Source organism: Suricata suricatta, chromosome 14, assembly GCF_006229205.1.
Source record: "Suricata suricatta isolate VVHF042 chromosome 14, meerkat_22Aug2017_6uvM2_HiC, whole genome shotgun sequence".
NCBI classification, from domain to species: domain Eukaryota; kingdom Metazoa; phylum Chordata; class Mammalia; order Carnivora; family Herpestidae; genus Suricata; species Suricata suricatta.
This window is the reverse complement of record NC_043713.1, coordinates 25,828,463-25,847,715: the sequence shown is the minus strand read 5'-3', so window position 1 is coordinate 25,847,715 and position 19,253 is coordinate 25,828,463. Positions and strand designations below refer to the sequence as shown.

At 44.2% G+C, this 19,253-nt stretch overlaps 1 long non-coding RNA gene across 1 annotated transcript in view; it reads left to right on the top strand.

The window, feature by feature from the left end:
• Nucleotides 1–6,262: 6,262 nt before the first annotated feature.
• LOC115278020 overlaps nucleotides 6,263–19,253 on the top strand; it is a 50,257-nt gene continuing 37,266 nt past the window's right edge. Inside the window, exon 1 of the long non-coding RNA XR_003902637.1 lies at nucleotides 6,263–6,342. This is a non-coding gene — a long non-coding RNA (uncharacterized LOC115278020). The remainder of the gene's footprint in view (nucleotides 6,343–19,253) is intronic.

The following is a 19,253-nucleotide window of genomic DNA, read 5'->3' as shown; positions in this document are numbered from 1 at the left end:
GACTAGCTCAATGGCAAGCTTCCTGAGGACAGGTGATGTGTCTTATCCACCCTGCAGACCAGGAGCACCTGGCATAGGACTGTGAAATACATGTTTAATGAAGATCCGTTCATTTACTTCCAACGATGAAGTAGGGGAGTCACATTTCTTAAGAGATAGAAAAAAAATGATTTGCAACATTCAGTAAAAGACTAATGATGCTTACATATTGAAATAAGCCTTTACAGATCGGTAATATAGTACAAGGAATCCAATAGAGAAACAAGTGAAGAAAATTAACAGGAAATTTACAGAACAGCCTGTACATATGGAAAAAAAAAGTCAACTTTAGTAGCTATCAAAGAGATGCAAATTAAAACAAGGTGATTCTAATTTTTGCTTATCAAATTGGAAAGGGTTTAAAAATGGGCCTTACAATGTGAATAGTATCATGGTAGACTAGCTACACATAGAAAACAGTGGGGCTGCACACGGCTACAGCTTTCCTGGTGATGAAATTGTCAATTTTTACTAAAAGTCCTAAAACTGTCTGTATCTTATGTCCCTGGCTTCCTTAATTGTAATTCTACCTCCAAACTTTTCTCCTAAGAATGTAATCAGAATGGTGGGAATGACCTGGCTGATTCTCACTTATTTGGTGTCCAGAAGTCAGTCCCAGAAAGAGAAGTGGAATTTATACAGTTTCTTCCCATTTGCCTGACTTGACAGAACCTTAAAAAAAATCCTGAAAAAAAAATCCCCCAGTTCACTTCCCTTTTAAAAAGTCTTAACAACTGGATTGATGCCTGCTGGAATATGGTGACCAGCTTCTTTTCCTTTGGCAGAGGACATTCTACTTTCCCTGGAAGACCTACTCTCGGGATCTTTTGCTTTAATCTAAACTTCTGACATAAACATTCCCATGCAATAGGGCAGGTTCCATCATTTTCCTGCTTATCTCTCTAGTTCTGGGGGTCGTTGGGGGATATGATACACTGTTTTAGAGGATGACTTAGTTTGTGGCAGTATAGATAGAAAGGAAGAACTTCAACTTATTATTGCCCAGGTTGCTTAAGCACTGTCAACACATCCATGCATCTATCCATCCAAATACATAACCATCCATCTGTCCATCCATCTATCCATCCATCCATCCATCCATCCATCCATCCATCCATCCATCCATCCATCCAAACAGCCCTCTCTCCCTCCATCCCATATCGATTGCGCCCATGCTCTCTGCTGGTAACTATGCTGAGTGTTGGGTGCTAGGTTTGCATAGGTATAAGGCATGGTCCCTACCACCAAGCTACTCACAGCTCAGGAGCATGATGGACTAGGAAAGAGGCAGTTCATTGTTTTTTCAACACACACAAAGTGCTCTGCAGCATGGAGATGAAGTATTTAACCCATACAGTGAATCCTAGAGAAAGAGCCTGAGTATAGGTTTTCAAAGTTTCTATGAGTTAATTCTGTTATAGAGAAGGGAGAAAGGGACATTTGAGAGAGAGAGACAGAGAGACAGAGAGACAGAGAGACAGAGAGACAGAGGAGAGAGAGAGAGAGAGGCAGAGAGGGGAGAGAGAGTGAGAGAGCAGATGTTTAAGGTCTGGCACTGAGAGGAAACAGAGAGCACTGGAGGAACTATAGGGAATTTGGCATGACTGTGGGGTTTAGTGGTTCAAGGAAGGGATATATCTGGAAAAGCAAGGAGGTGCAAGAACGTAAAGGTTGTGTTGGAAATGCCTAGGAGTTTAACCCTTATCTGGGATAAAAAGGAGCTTTGGAAGGTTTAAAGGAGGTAAGTTTTAAGTGTTTTTGAAAAATCAGTCTAGTAGGAAGGAGTGGATGTGAGAGGCCAGTTGGGACAACATTGCAGGGATCCAAAAAGTCAAGAGATGTTACAAACGCCCTGTTGACAAGACTCAGGGGTAGGAGTGCATGGGGCCAGGGAAGGTACCGAGGATTTTGCAGGGATGAAGAGTGAGGAGGCATCAACAAATCTCATGGATTTCTCATGTGAGCTGGCTAGTCTAGATTTAGATGTCACAAAGGCAGAGAAAATGGTTTCTGCCCTTGCCCCATTTTCCATGGAACCCCACTTAGCAGCTGGCCCTTCCCTTTTCTTTTCCTCTTCTGTCCACCTCCTAGAGCTCTTTGAACATGGCTGTCATGGACAGCTCAGACAGTGTTGTGGCTGAGGCCCAGCAAAAACACAATTTCCCGGACCACACATGGCTTTCCTGGCAGCAAGTTCCATGGTCTGGTTCAGGGATGGGCAACCGGGGACCCAGAACATTTCTGAATGCAACCTATACTTCATTCCACAAAATTTTGTTGAGGGAGAGTCTCCTCTATACTCAGCATAGAGCAGAGCATGATGCAAAACCAATCTCTCAGATGTTGATTGCACTTTTCATTCTCTTTTCAAGGTCCAGCTTAGATAAACCAGTCCTACAAGATCTTTCTTATGTACTCACCCTTATCCTGGGTTCCCATGGTTAAACCTCTATTACATTCCATTTGAATTATCGGTATTTGTTCATGCATCTATCCCTTTGGATAGGTTGGTGATTCCTTGGAGACATGGGCTGCATGTATTTCTTTTGCCCCCTCCAGCATATGCCTGCCTGGTCCCCATCTTTGCTCTTCCTCATCCCCTACCATTTTTGGAAAGTGCTTGGTATGGTTAGTACACATTGTTGGGACTTCTAACTTCTCTGGTGAGGTAGCGCTGTTGTTCTTTCTCAGCCATGAACCGTTGCTAACATTGCTGGGGGTCAGAGACAAAAGTTCCCCCAGGTTTTTAAAAGCTTGTAGCTATGGCCTGAAGCTCTTAACACTCTGCTAGCTACCTGATTTCTTCAGATTGGTCTGGTCTGCTTGAGGAAAGGTATTTTGGCCTGGAAATGTGATGCTTTGAAGACGCCATAGGAAGCAAAACACCAGCTTTCCGCTTGGGAATGGGACTTGTGCTTTTAAGACCTGTCTTGGGAAATCAGCCTGAGCAATATAATTGCGATGAAATTACCCCAGATCACACCCACACATTCATTATGAGATTCCTTATTGACACCTTGACAATTTGTTTCAGAAGACGTTATTGCATATTCCTCCCTCTGGAATAGATACAGATGCATATAGACATATGAGCCCACACATAATGTATATGCATATCAGTGCATTTTTATTATATAATTATCCAAGGCTATCAATCAGTTTTCATTTGGAACTCTTTGCATTTATAGTTCAGGAAGTTATTTAAAATCAAGAGGTGGAGAAGAGAGCCTAGAAGAACTACAGAGGGAGAGTTGGATTGGGTAAGCAGTGAGCAAGTTTTTACTGTTTGGGAGCAGCCTCCACCCTTCCCCCACCCTTCTCCTCATTCCCGCTTTTCACTATACCATGTCTCACTACCAGTAGGGACTCAGTCCTAGACAGCACCCACAAGAGGAGGGATCAGCTGAACAACTTGAAGGGGGAACTTCCTCAAGGTCATAAGATGCTATCTTTGGACCCTATAGACTCTCTGTTGGGCTTGGGGATGACCTATGGTCACACTGATTTGCATTCAATGACATTTAAGGCATTTCGCTAACAATGAGACTCATATATTACCCAAGGTCCATGAAGATCAAGCAAAATACCTTAGAGCAGAGTTTCCCAACCTTCTAAAGTCATGACACACACAAAGACAAGAATATTTGCACTTCACATTCTAATAAACTACAGGGAATTTGGGGTTCTATTTGGGGCTTAGGGAAAAAAGTCATTCCATTTTCTATATACTATACAAAATAAAATATAGTATATTAGGAAAGACAATACATGTTGAATAAAGTTAAAACATTTTCACAGTTTTAATGAGAAAACCTGAGCTTGCTTCCTTCTATGAATGTAACTTTTGTATCAGGGTTTATGTTTGAAAGAACTAGAGACACCATGCCTGATCAAGTTTCTTAATGATGATCTCTACAAATTCTTGGGAGTCACCATCGATAAGAAACTTCGTTTGCACAAGTGAGTGATAAAAAATTTAAAGCCATTTTTATAACCATTAAAGATTCATAACAATTGAAATGATATTTAAAGTATTTAACAGCCTTCCTTTTCTTTCACTGACAAATGTAGTGTTGAAAGTTTTTGTGATGATGCAGATGGGTTTCAAGTTCAATTGAACTCATTCATGTCAAGGAGTCAGAAGAATGATGGCTTGTAGAACGTGGAGGTGGTGTTAGAGCATCACTATGAAGCTGGCTTGGATGACACTAGAATGACATCTAATGAGTTCAATCTAGGGACATTGCCACCATGCCCACCATTTAAACCCACTCAGCCTCTCTGCCTTTTTTCTCCTCAGGTTGTTGCATGTTGGGCAGCACTCGATGCCCCTTGGTACCTGAATTGCTCCAGCAGTTCATCAGAGTTTGTATCTCCATGATGGTGGCCGGTGGGCTTGTGGCTGGAGCAGGAGTCCGGGTGTCACATATCTCCTTGGTCATTGTCATTGCAGCTCTGAAGAGCAGCATGGGTCAGAAGCCACTTGGCATGTTCACTATCTGTGGGAACCACACATATGCTGTCCTCATTGTCCCTACTTGCCTTGAGTGGCCTTCTGAGGAGGTTGCTTGTGGCCACCAGAGACCATCCCCATGTCCTGTGTCTGCTCCAGGCCCTACCCTGCTTGCTAGATCCTTAAATGCCCTGTGCATCTCATCCCAAGCCCTTTGCTCACACTATGTTCTTTTCTAGGTGTTTTCTCATCTGCTGTCCTCATTGTCAGGTCTTACCTGGTCTTTAAAGCCCAGCTCAAGCCCTTCTCCTCCACCAAGACCTATCTGACTAATGTGTCCCACAGAGACCCATCTTCCTTGAACTTCTAGAGTCTGCCCTCAGGTAGCCCTGAACTCACAGTAATTCGTGCCTTTTTAAAAAATGTTTTAAGTTTATTTCTTTATTTTAAGAGAGAGAGTAAGAACAAGTAGGGAAGGGCAGAGTGAGAGGGAGAGAAAGAATCTCCAGCAGACTTTCTGCTGACAGTGCTGACTCAGGGCTTGAACTCGAGAACTATGAGGTCACAACCTGAGCTGAAATCAAGATTGGATACTTAACCTACTGAGCCACCCAGGCGCCCCTGTGCCGTGTTTTAAAAAGTCTAACTGTTCTCTTGTCTTAGCTGGAGAGTGAGCTCCCACGTGTAGCTAGTGTCTCAGGGGCCCCAATGGCAGGATTCTAGAATACATCATCCCTGTTCAGTCCTGCGCATTGTCTTGCACAGAGGAGGTGCTCGTTCATACTATGTGAGTGATTGACAGGAAGCAAGTTGGGCATGATAAAAATGATTCATATTGATGCTGGGTAACAAATTCCATCAAAAATAATGATTTTCAGCTCCAACGTTTTGGGCAACATTTTAGGAATACCAACAACTTGTATTATGACCGACGAAATGTGCCAACGTTCTTCTCCCTTCGTTGAAATAGTCAAGCAAGTGTTCGATTACATTTAATAGTAAAGACTCATTAGCATTTAAAAAATACCCTTTACCAGCCAGTCCAGCAGTTTCATTTGGTCCAAGGGGCATTTCTGCTGCAAGCGAGGGCTACAGAAATGCAGACTATTTTTTGCACAGAGTGAGTCCTCTCCGCCCTGACTCTCCCAGCAGACTTTGCCAGCGGGGCAGTGGACAAAAGTGTGGGGCCCAGAAGGTGGGAGTTAACAGCCAGGTTAAGGATCTGCTAGGTAGCTGAGCTCAGAGTTCAGAGCTCTAGTTTGCCCGGGCATCTGTTTTGTTTTTTTCTTAATTTAAGTTTGTGATTGACTTATTATGTGCACTGGCACTTTTAAGAGATTCGATAAAACACAGTGAGAGTTCAAAACAAATGTAAATGGCCTCAAAGAAAAGGGAGGGGAAAAAACGGCAATAATCTTTTTTAATGGCTGTAAAATGTGAGAAGGATAGATCATGAGCTCTCTGCATGGGGCCCTCGTCTGATCTCAATCCAGTATTGTAATTTAGACATGACTTTTTATTTAATTTCTGACTGAGAAAGGGAAATTAGAAAGCAGCATTATCTCAGCTGCTTCGTTATAATGAACAATATTTCACAGTGCCAGCCCTGGAGTTACCTTCAGAACTTCTTTTATGAGGCGGATGTCGACTCCCGTTCTCGGAGAGCTGGAATTTTCCCACACACTGGTTGCTGGAGGAGCAAAAACGGAAGTACGGGTTTTAATTAGAAGCTGGTTTAAGGCTCAGGCAGCCCACAGGTTTGCAGGTAGGGGAAGGGAACGACAAGATAATAAAAGGAGGCTCTGGGAGACACTAAAACCTGGATGAGGCTGCGCTGGACTTCCTTACATGTAAGTAACAGTCCCCTTTCAATCTCCCGACCATGTTTGTTTATTTAATTTTTAAATCGGGGGGATTTATCCAATCTGTAATTAACCCTTGCCTCTGGCCCGAGCAGTCCTGCCTCCTGCCCCTTCCACTCCCTGCTCCTGGCCACTAAATACATAATGGTCTGATAAATATTTAAGCAGTGATGAGGGAGATAATGCAAGCGATCCATTAGAGCCGCCTGCCTGGGCTGGCACGGGGGTGGGGGGGGTGGGGGGGGTGGAAGCAGCGGTCCTACAGAGGGTGGAGTAAGTGCTAAGATCCCTGGCTGAGCGGCAGGCTTGCCAACCGCAGAGGGCCCTGGGCGCCGACCCTGGCTGTGGGGCAGCAAGACATTTGAGGCCCCGGGAGCCTTGTGTCTCACTTTGCCCTCCTGAGCACTGGCCTGTGCCCCATGGGTCAGCCTCCCTGCTGAGTGGAATGTGGGCCCAGCCCATATTCTGGAAGGGGGAATGGCATGGCAGAGTATGCCCCCCGTCCACGCTTCAGCTGTCAGGATCTCAAGGACAACCAAGGTCGCCACAAGCCCCAGTTTGCACGTGATAGTTCCAGGTTGTGCTAGTTGTCTAGCATAGTCACTAACAGTGCTCTCTCTTTCATGTTCAAGTGTCCCAATTTGGAAGATGAATTATATGCTCATCCTACCTACGAGCTTCTAATAATAGGCCTCCCAATGATGGCGGGAGGTGGATAATTATAGCAGCCAAGTTCCTCATGTAACGTGCACTGAACATAGCCATCCGTGAGTCAAAAACCCAAGGCTCAACTACAGGAGCCTATCACCCAGGCGCACGCATGCGCGAGTGCGTGTATGCTAACCGCTACCCCCCCCCCCCCCCCCCCCCCCCCCCCCCCCCCCCCCCCCCCCCCCCCCCCCCTCTCCCCCCCCCCCCCCCCCCCCCCCCCCGCCCCCCTCGTCCCCACCTAATATGTCCTCTTGGCTTTTCCTAACTCCTCGCGCACCTCCCCTGTCTCTCTCTCTCTGGCTCACTGCAATCTCTCCCTTGAGTCTAATGGTGGCAAACCCACCTCCTTCCTTCAGGGTATAGGGAGGGTCTGATCTGTTGTGGCACACACAGTAGCTCCCAGCTCAGTGTTGACTATGGCTATGGAATGAATGAATCAGTCATACTCGTTGGTGACCTGGTTAAGTCTTTCTTATTACCTCGGAAGGCCTTTGACTTCAGCAAGAGTTTGTGTTTTTTGTCCCCCTTTATCCAGGGTATCATTCATATGCCCAAATATCCATCCAGATAAAGCACTCCTCAAGAAACACAAATACACCTCAAAATAATCACACAATGTAAACACAATGCTTCAAGTGTACTCCTTCAATACCTCCTCTCTGCCCTTAGAAAATAGATCAAGTTCCCCATTTTTAATGAATCTGTCTCTACTAGCCTTCTCTTGTTTCCCCTCTTTGGGATAAGGAGTGGAGTGTCAAAAGTTCAAGATGGCTCCTCTTATCCCCTCAGTGAATCCTTCCTCTTCCCTTCCTCCCTTTCATTCAGCGTGTCCTTCATTTCTTCACTTACTGACTCATCAATCATCCTTTATTGAATGCTATGTGCTGGGCTAAATGGATTCCTGGGTGACCTCGGACTAATCCTTCTGAGGCCTTAGTTTCCTCATGACCAGAACAAATTGAGTGTTACATTGTTGGCTTCTGACATACCATCCAAGGCATTCCTCGTTGACAGAGCTGACATAAATCCATGTCTGCCTCCTCCCAGCTCCCAGGGGGCAGATCTGGAGAGTGAAGAGGGAAGGGGCCTCCAGGGACTTCACACTCCACAGCCTATTTTCGCATTGACTTTCCCTCCAGCTCTGGCCTCTGGGTCAGACTCTGCCTAATGCCACTGAGCTCTGCTCCTCTGGGGAGCTGTCTTGGCCAGAGCCCAGCTTCCCAGCCCTCCAGGGTTATGAGCCTGTGTGGCCTTGACACCAGCTCCCGTGCTATGGCAGTGCCTTCGGTGAGTGTGTTACTACAGCGCTGGGTGCCTGCCGGCCTCACATCTCAAAAGAGAACCTGCCTGCAAATGCAGGTCTTCATGCTTTGCTAGTCATTCAGAAGCTTGTGCATCTGCTGGTGCTATCCTCTCTGCTAGCCTAGATATCATTATTCACACCCACACATACACATATATGTATGCACAACATACGTGCATTAATACATGCATATGGCTTGTGAAAATAGTTCACAAAATCAACACGCTTGCATAGCTACAAATGTATGTGCACACACAATTTATATGCATGTATGCACACATATATTCAACATTCCTATGACCACACACACCCTGAAATCACAGAAAACGTGACAGGCACCAGGCTTCAAACATCAGCAGGGTGCACTGCATGTATGAAGCAGATATGTGCATTCCGAACAGACACACACTACCTTTCCTTTCTGTCTTTAACATCGTTTCCTTTATGTTGCTACTGACATTGCAGGTGGCTGCTTGTTGCAATTTAGTTTTATTTTAAAGACTATTTTTTAAAGCTCTTTTAGGTTCGCAGCAAAACTGGACTGTACAGAGATTTCCCACATTCTCCCCTCCCCAACCCGTGCATAGCCTCCCCCATTATCCACGTCCTGCACCAGAGTGATTCATTTATTGCAGTGAATAGATCCACAATGACACATCATTATCATCCAAAGTCCGTAGTTGACATTAGGGTTCAGTCTTGATGTTGTACCTTCTGTGGGTTTGGACAAACTTATGATGACATATATCTACCATTGTAGTACCAAACAGAATAGTTTCATTGCCCTAAACACTTTCTGTGCTCCGTCCATTTCCCCCTTGCCATCCAACCCTTGGCAACCACTGATCTTTTGATGTCACTGTAATTTTGCCTTTTCCAGAATGCCGTGTGGTTGGAATCATACAGCATGTAGCCTTTTAAAATGGACTTCTTTCACTTAGTATTATGCATTTAAGCATCCTCTTCTTGTTTTATTGCTTGAAAGCTTAATTTTTTTAGTGTCAAATAATAATTCATTTGTCTGAATATACCACAGTTTATTTACCCAATCAGCTTCTGAAGGACAGTTCAGTCGCTTCCAAGTTTTTATATAAACCTTGATACATATATGGCAGGAATAAGATGCTCTAAACAGGCACGTGCAAGTTTTTGTGTGGTTGTTAGGTTTTCAGTTCCTCTGGGTCAATACCAAGGAGTGTGATTGCAGGATTATATGGTAAGAGTATGGTTAGTTTTGCGAGAACCCCCCAAACTATCTTCCAAAGTGGCTGTACCATCGTGCATTCTAACCAGCAGTGAATGAGAGTTCCTATTGCTCCACATCCTTGTCAACATTTGGTGTTGTCAGCGTTCTGGATCTTGACCTTCCTGATCAATGTGTTACTGGTATCTTATTGTTGTTTTCATTTGCATTTCCCTGATGACATGGCGGACAGCATCTTTTCATATGCTTTTTTGCCATCTATGTATCTTCTTTGGTGAGGTGTCTGTTAAGGTCTTTGGCCCATTTTTAAATATCAATTCTTTCTTTCTTTTTTAGTGTTTACTTATTTATTTTGAGAGAGAGAGAGAATCCCAAGCAGGCACTATAAGCACAGAGCCTAAAGCAGGGCTCGATCTCATGAATCACAAGATCATGACCAGAGCTGAAATCAGGAGTTTAATATTTAACTGACTGAGTTACCCAGGCAGCCCCAAATCAGTACTTTCTTTATTGCTGAATTTTTAGAGTTCTTTGTACATTTTGGACAACCGTCCTTTATCAGATGTGCCTTTTCTTCCATTCTGTGGCTGGTCTTCTCAGTCTGTTGACAGTACCTTTCCCAAAGCAGAAGTTTTTCATTTTAATGCTAGCTAGTTCAACACTTGTTTCTTTCATGGATGTGTCTTTAGTGTTGTCTCTAAAAAGTCTTTGCCACATCCAAGGTCCTCTAGGTTTTTTCCTATGTTATCTCCTAGGAACTTTAGAGTTTTGTGTTTTATATTTAAGTCTATGATCCATTTCATGTTAATTTGTGTGGAAGGTGTAAGGTCTGTGTATAGATTCATTTTCTTTGCATGTAGATGTCCAGTGATTCCAGTAACATTTGTTGAAAAGACTCTTTGCTCCATTATATTGTTTTTTCTCCTTTGTCAATATGAGAAATTAACAACAACAACAACAATAATTGCCAGGTTAGAGGCTTATTGGTTTTATTGATCTTTTAAAAAAGCAACTTTTGGTTAAGCTGATTTTGTCTATTGATTTCCTTTTTTCAATGTCATTGATTTTTGGTGTAATGCTTAATATTTGGGTTTTTTTGTGTTTTTTTTGCTTACTTTGGATCTAATTTGCTCTTCATTTTCTAGGTTCCCAAAGTGAAAACTTAGATTATTGAATTTAGAGACTTCTTCTTTTCTAATATATATATTATATATTATATAATATAATTGTTATGTATTATAATTATATACAATATATAATATATTTTAATGCTATATATTTCCCTCTAAGCACTACTTTAACTGCATCCTACAAATTTTGATAAACTGTTTTCATTTAGTTCAAAATCTTTTCTAATTTCTCTTGAAATTGTCCATGTGTTTGTTTAGGATTTTTCCAGTTATCTTTCTTTTGTTGATTTCTAATATAATTCCATTCTAGTCTGAAATCATACATTACATGATTTATATTCTTTTAAATTTGTTAAGCTGTGCTTTATGGCCCATAATGTTGTCTGGCTTGGTGAAAGTTCATGTGAGCTTCGAAGAATGTGTCTTCTGTTTTTGTTGGTGAAGTAGTCTATAAATGCCAACTAAACCTAGCTGATTGATGGTGTTGTTGAATTCAATTCTGTCCTTACTGATTTTCTACCAGCTGGATCTATTTCTGATAGAAGGGTGTTGAAGTGTTCAGCTATGGTAGTGGATTCATTTGTTTTCTATCATGTCTCATGTAGTTTGGCACTGTTGTTTGGCACATTCATATTAAAGATTGTTAGGTATTCTTGGAGAATTTGTCATTTTATTCCTTATGTATCCCTGATTGTTTGAAGTCTGTTCTGTCTAAAAGTAAGAGAGCTACTCTGCTTTCTTTTGATTAGTGCTAGCATGGTATATAATTTTTCCCATTCATACTTCTAGTCTATATGTGTCTTTATATTTAAAATGGGTTTCTTGTGGAAAACACATAGTTGGGTTATATTTTTTGATCCACTCTGACCATCTTTTATAATTGGTGCATTTAGACCCATTGATTATTCAAAGCAATTATTGATGGAGTTTGATTAATATCTGTGATATGACTGGTTTCTATTTATTGTTTGTTCTTATTTTTGTCTTCCACTCTTTTTCTGCCTTTTGTAGTTTTAGTTGAGCATTTTATGTGATTTTCTTTTTTTTTTTTTTACCATACTGTTTTACTTCAATTTTAACTTTTTTTTTTCCAGTGGTTGTCCTAGAGTTTGCAATACACATTTATAGCTAATTCAAGACCACTTTAAAGTAACACTCTAGCCATCCATGGGTTGTGTGAGTACCTTACGATGACAGAATAATACTAATTTCTCCTTCCCATCCCTGTGTCATTGCTGCCATTTATTTCACTTATGTATAAGTACACATAAATGCACACACATAAGATATATACATAAGCACAAATAATTGAATATATTATTGCTATTATTATTTTGAACAAACTGTTATCTGTTAACTAAGAATAAGAAAAAGTTTTTATTCTACCCTTACTTATTTTTTTCTCCAATGTTCTTCCTCTCTTATGTAAATCCAAGTTCCTGAATTACAGTATTTTCCTTCTCTCTGAAGAACTTTTAATGTTTCTTGCAAGATAGATAGGTCTTCTGGAAACAAATACCTTAAATTTTTGCTTGTCTGAGCAAGTCTTTATTTTTTCTTTACTTTTGAAGGATAATTTTTTAAGGTACAGAATTCTAGGTTGGTGGTTTGTTTCACTCAACACTTCAAACGTTGCTTCCTACTCTCGTCTTGCTTGCATGGTTTCCAGGGGAAAAGTTAGATAAAATACTTATTTTTCTTCCTCTATAGGTAAGGTGTTTTTTTCCTCCTCCCTTCACAACTCTTTGTTTATCTTTCATTTTCTGTAGTTTGAAAATAATATGCCTATGTGTAGTTTTTGGTTTTTGACATTTCTCCTGCTTGGTATTCTCTGAGCTTCCTGCATCTATGGCTTGGTGTCTGACATTCAATTGGAAATTTCTCAATCATTATGATTTCAAGTATTTCTTCTGTTCCTTTCTCTCTTTTTTTTCTCTGGTATTCCCATTTTGCATATGTTACATTCATGTACATGTGTATGTTATGCATATGTCCCACTGTCTTTGGGTATTCTCTCTGGTTCCTTCAGTCTTTATTCTCTTCGCTTATCAGTTTTGGAGGTGTCTGTTGCTATGTTCTCAACCTCAGGAGATTCTCTGCTCAGCCATATCTGGTCTGCCAACAAGCACAATCAAAGGCATTCTTCATTTCTGCCATAATGGTTTTTTTCTTTTTTTAATCTCTAACATTCCTTTTTGGTTCTTTCTTTGGATTTCTACCTCTCTGCTTATATTCCCCATCTGTTCTTGCATGCTGTCTGCTTTGTCCATCAGAGCCTTTAGCATATATATATATATTTTAGTTTTTTTAAATATTTTTTAATTTACTTTTGAAAGACAGATACAGTGTGAGCAGGGGAGGGTCAGAGAGAGAGAGAGAGAGATACAGAATCTGAGGCAGGCTCCACGCTCTGAGCTAGCTGTCAGCCCAGAGCCCAATGAGGGGCTCAAACCCATGAACTGTGAGATCATGACTTGAGCCGAAGCCAGATGCTTAACTGACTGAGCCACCCAGGTGCCCCTAGCATATACTTTTTTAATGTTTTATTTATTTTTGAGAGAGAAAGAGCATGAGAAGGAGAGGGTCAGAGAGAGAGAGGGAGACACAGAATCTGAAGATAGGCTCCAGGCTCTGAGCTGTCAGCACAGAGCCCGACACAGGGCTTGAACCCACGAACTATGAGATCATGACCTGAGCTGAAGTAAGATGCTTAACTGACTGAGCCACCAAGGCACCCGTAGAGCCCTTAGCGTATTAGTTATAGTTGTTTTAAATTCTTGGTCTGATAATGTCAACATCCTTGCTATGTCTGGCTCAAAAATTTGTCTGTCTCTTCAAATTTTGTCTTCCTGCCTTTTGGTATGCCTTGCGATTTTTTTCTTCATAGTCAGACATGATGTACTGGGTGAAAGGAACTGCTGTAACAAGGTTTTTAGTAATATTGTGGTGAGGTTGTGGGGGGTGGTGGGGAAAGCATTCGATAGCCTGATGATAGGTCACAGTCTTTTAGTGAACCTATGCCTCTGGATGATGAACTTCACAACTATTTCTCAGGTTCTTCCCCCCACCCTCTTAGCTGGGAAGGGATGACTAGAACTGCCTCGAGTCAGGTATTTCCATTTTCCCCCACGGTAGGTTAGAGTTGGCTGGAGTTGGGTAGTTCCCTCCCCCCAGGCCAATCAGGCTTTGATAATACCCCTGCAGGTTAGGCTCTGGTTAACTAGCTTCCCCTGAGAGCTGGCCTTGCTGAGAAGAACAGAATGCTCGGGCTGATTTCAAAAATGCTTCCTTTTCCTCTCCCTCTGCTGGAAGAGCCAGGGGATATTTACTCTGCGGACCTGGCTGACCTCCTGGAGCCAATCTCACAGTACTGTGGGGACCCCCATATGAGTGGATTTACCTGGAGTTTACAACATTCAGACTTGTCCCCACTGAACCTTCAGCAGTTTGTCAATTCCAGTTCAGGTTTCCCTTCTCCAGAGCTGGGTCGCATGGTGGTGATTTCCACTGGTGACCTCATGTCTTCGCCTGTATGTATCTCCAGTGTTGGGGACAGTGGTTTGCCCTGTGTCCTCCCTTCTCTTATGGATCCAAGAAAGTTGCTGATTTTCTAGTATGTTTAGGATTTTACTTTTTAGGATAGAGTGGTGACTTCCAAGTTCCTTTTGTGCAGAACCAGAAACTAGAACCCCAGCACTTCAGTTTTGTTCTGTATATTCAGGGATGAGGCCCATTGAATTCTACATGAGCTTTTGTGTGTGTGTCAAATAAAACTGCATCTTGAGTCTAGAGACCTGTTGTCAGGACAGCAGCGTTGCAGAACTGTGTGCTGTGGTAACATGCCCTTGACATAACCACTTGGTCAAGCACGGGGCTTTGCTAAGAGAGGAAGATGTATGTGAAGAGGCAGTTTCTGCCCCCGGGGAGAACTACATCCTCAAGAATGGCACCAAGATAGTGTAGAGTTGGGTCTGGAGTCAGACTGACTCAAATTCCAAGCAGGGTGAACTTTGGCATGTTCTTAGACACCTCTTTAAGCCCAGTTTCTTCTCCTATGAAATGAGGTCAATGGCAGACCTTTCTTACAGGGTTGTTATGAGGCTTGAAAGAGGGTAAGTGTTAGCAGAGGGCCTCTTTCATAGTATGTGCCCAATACCTGGGGGCTGTTATTGCCAGATGAAATATATATACCGGTACACTCTCTGCTCAGATGGTGGAAGGGAGCAAGCTTATTCCCTATTCTAGATTCTTTTTAAAATTTTTTTTATGTTTTTATTTATTATTGAGACAGAGAGAAATAGAGTGTTATATCCAGATTTTAATATTGTCCCCCAAAACCAGAGACTACTGGGGAGACCGAGTCACGCATGCAAAAGCAAAGGACTTTATTACGAGTTTAGGCTGGCTGACCCTGAGCTTGGGCTCACAGACTCAACCAGCACAGTGGATTCATGCTGAAAGCCCCGAACAAAGGCCGGGTAGGGCTTTTATGAGTTTGGGAAGGGGGAGTTACAGGAAAGTGTGACACAGGTACAGGGGTCCAATCATTATAGCATAACATCACTGACAGTAACTTTAACCGATTACAGAGTGGACCCAGGACCCTCACGTAGAGCGTAGCTTCTATCTTTAGGCCTGCCCTTAGAAATGTTAAAGGTGTTAACTGGCCTTTCCTGATTGGGTGTTAGAAGCTGACACCTAGGCCTCCAAGGTCAGAGTCAGTTTGATTCAGACCTGTGTCCTTACAAGAGCATGAGTGGAGTAGGGGCAGAGAGAGAGGGAGACACAGAATCCAAAGCAGGCTCCAGGCTCTGAGCTGTCAGTACAGAGCCTGATGCAGGACTCGAACCCATGAGATCATGACCTGAGCTGAAGTTGGCTGCTTAACCAACTGAGCCACCCAGGCACTCCCCTATTCTAGATTCTTGCTTGGGCTTCATCTTTGCCCCTTTCTTTTTGCCTCCCTTGCCTGTGCTACACACAGGCTGTTAGCTTCCAAAGGGACTGGCCCTTTGGCCTAGTTATAAGTTCCTTGCTGTGGCACCGCCTCGTAAGTCTTATGGGTGTTTCCGCAGGCTGGAAAGCCTCATTGGAGAGGGATGTCATAGCTGGAGAACATTCAACTTCTAGAACCTTTCCCAAAGGTCTTCCCCACACAGGTGTGAAGGATGTATGCATGAAGACAGGTGTCCAGTCCTTTTCCCCATTATTTGTTTTCTTGGGGACTGTCATTTGCCTCAGCGTCTGCCTCCTTGTGAGACTGTGGTGTAAATCACCAAGGATCAATTTACACAGCTTTGGATGAGTGATAAGGTGTTGGTAAAATCCAGGGGAAACATCTAAGACCTTGACTAGAAACATCATACGTGTTACAAAATATGCCGACCAGCCAACCAATCAACCAAAGAGTGAAATGGAAATGTAGCAACATAGCCAGACCTGACACAACTAGGTGTCCTCCAGGGGGTTCACGGAGGGTGGGATCCAGAACCATCCTGGGGAGGGATGTTTGGGTTTCTAAGCCAATCACACCATGTGCACCTCTCTGCACTTCCTGACATTGCCACTTGGAGCAAGATGAACATTGGTGACAGCCTTGGAGGACACACACAACACTGAAAGAATGGGATGCAGAGGGAGAGGAGTGATCCTTTCCTTACCCATGACTTATCTTGGGGACGAGTGCTCATGGGCTGCCTGTGGGTACTGCTGTGTCCCCAGAATTCGTGTGTTGAAACTCTAATGCTCACATGATGGTATTTGAAGGGGGGTCTTTTGCGAGGTCATTAAGATTAGATGAGGTTCATGAGGGTGGAGTCCCAATGATAAGATTAGAGATTAGTGCCTTTCTAATGAGATCAAGGAAACCAGAGCATTTTCTCTTCTGACACATGAAGGCACAGAAAGAAGACGCCATCATCCAATCAAAGTGAGTTCTCCCCAGAATCCGATACTGGCCCCCTAATCTTGAACTCCCAGTCTCCAGAACTATGAGAAATGTATTTCTGTCGTTTAGGCCATCCAGTCTATGATATTCTGTTCCAGCAGCCAGAGCTGACTGAGACAGGTGTGTATACTTATCAACCGTGCTTAGCACTGGCTGTGACTTCCTCCTCTGGCTTCCAGCTCCTCAGTCAGGAGCCTGGCTTTTTCAGCAACGAGGCATCCCCAAAGTGTTTGCTGAAAGCGTTGTCATCACCTGGAGAGAAAGTCCTAGAGCTCCAGAGGCACGTGTGAACAGGATCTGGTGCAGAGCCCAGGACCCGGCAGTCCCGCCCCTTCAGGGTGGCCAGTGGTGGAACAGCCCAGAGCCAAGCCGTGTGGAATAGCAGTCTTCACTTCCTGGCCAGGACTTGTGTCCAGAATACACTGTGATGTGTATTCTAGCAGGCTGAGCTCTCGATTCTGTACAGATTCATACCCTTCCCTAGCGGTGCTTGTGTGTGTGTTGGGGGGTCTGTGTGAGGCTACACTTCCTTCCTCCTACCCCCCAAATTAGAACTCTTTCTTCCACATAGTCTCCCTTGTGAGAGCTCCTAAAGTCTGCAATTGCTTGTTGTTGTTGTTTTTATTTTTTAAATGTTTATTCATTTTTGAAAGAGAGAGAGGACAGAGTATGAGTGCGGGAGGGACAGAGAGAGAGAGAGACAGAATCCGAAGCAGGCTCCAGGCTTTGAGGCTGTCAGACAGAGCCCGATGCAGGACTTGAACTCACTGACCAAAAGATCATGACCTGAGCTGAAGTCAGACGCTTAACCAACTGAGCCATCCAGGCGCCCCAGCAGTTGCTTGTTAAACAAGGTGATGGCCCTTTGGGTCCAGAGTGGCAACCTAGTTGGCCCCTGGGAATTAGGAGAACTAGCAGTAGCCCTGGGGAAACCTAGGACTCCATCTGGATTTCCCAGCTATTTCAAGCTGGTCGGGCGTCTTGCAATCTCTGGCAAGAAGGAGACAGCAGGGTGAGGGATACCTCAGGGCCCTTTCCTCTTCCCCTTGCACCTCTCAGTGGGTCTGTTCCTCCCCTTGCCTTTCTGCTGCCCAGAGCACCTGGAGCCAGCACACACCTGACTGGCTGTCACCAGATGCTGCCCGGTGTTCTGAGCTGTCCCCTAGCATCACACTTCCACGTTAGCAAAGTTTCACTTCGGCAGAGATCTTCCAGCTGGACATTTCCCTGAAAGAATTCAAACATCTAAGTCCAGTTAGGCTGTCAGATTTCAGGAGGCTGCAATGTGCTGTCCTTCCTGTGGTTGATTACATGTTAATGGGGCACAGCTCACCAAAATGCTAGACTTCCCAAGGAACAGAACTTTTAGGCATCAGGAAGTAGTAAGTCAGGGGTCCCTAGGATCTCAGCTGACGTCTGCCCTGGACAAGCCCTCATTGGTGTTCCCTCTCTGGTGCTTCTGGGGTGTCAGAAACTTCACCTGCAGCACACAGGGGTCCATTGCTTGTAGCCAAAATTGAAGGGTGAGAGAGCAGTTGTGAGTCCAGGGCCACTTGATGGGGTCAGGAAGGGGAGAAAGTTTTCTCAGATGTCTGCCTGTCGCACCTGGATCAATAAACAGGTTTTTTTTAATTGTTATTCATTTTACAACTCAATAAAGCTTAATTATGAGGAAGCAGAAAGCAAGCAGAAGCCATGCTCACATAATATTGTATTCCTCGCAGCAATTCCTGCGGGGCCCTCCCACTTGCATTGCGATGTAGAACAAACCAAATTACGGGGCCTATTCAAAATTCATTTAAAAACATCATTGAGGAGCATCATAATAAAAACACAATGAAAAAGACAAGCTTGGGTTGTTAATTTGCAGTGCTGTGCATGTTCACGGGGGTCTGTGCGCGCGTGTGCGTGTGGGTGTGCGCGCACACATGTGGCCTGATCAGCTTTGCCGGGAGCAGCCAGTGGCTGAGGGCTAGATGGTCAGAGACCACGGACTAGATGAGCACAAGGGTTGGGGACTGCTGGGATGTGCCTGCTGCCCTGTCTCTTATTTTGGACAAAAGTTAGCAAGCTAATGTTGGGACTTGGGGCCCAGAGCAGTGGTGGGGGTGACTGGGATGTCGATGAGGGGCTGGGGTGGGGGGCATCCCAGGGGCTAGGCTTGCTCCCCAAGCTGACTGCCTGTCACTTACCTGGTGTAGCAGGGGTCCTGCTCACCCCCCCTGCAGACCAGGAGCCCCCGCACTCTGATTAGCTCTAGGCCCACTAAGGAGCATCCAGGGACGTGCCGGTGGCTCAGAAGCATTTAATTGTATGTCAACTGCCAACTTGCCAGGGGACCAGTGTGTCTGTCACTCAGAACCTTGCTTGGCCTGCAAAGGGCTCAGGCCCTTTGTCGGGAGTCCGCCTAGCCTGCGTTCTGATCGTGGGCCTCTGAGCCCCGGGCCCTAGCGCTTGGCGTTTACCTGACTCCCACCAACAGCTTCTGTCCAGCTCTTCGTTCTGGTTCCATCTCAGAGCCACCACCTCAGCTTGCTTTTCCCTGAACCTGGGCCTGCCCTGCCCTGCCCTCTTGGTGCCCAAGCCTCAGCATGTAGGAGGAAA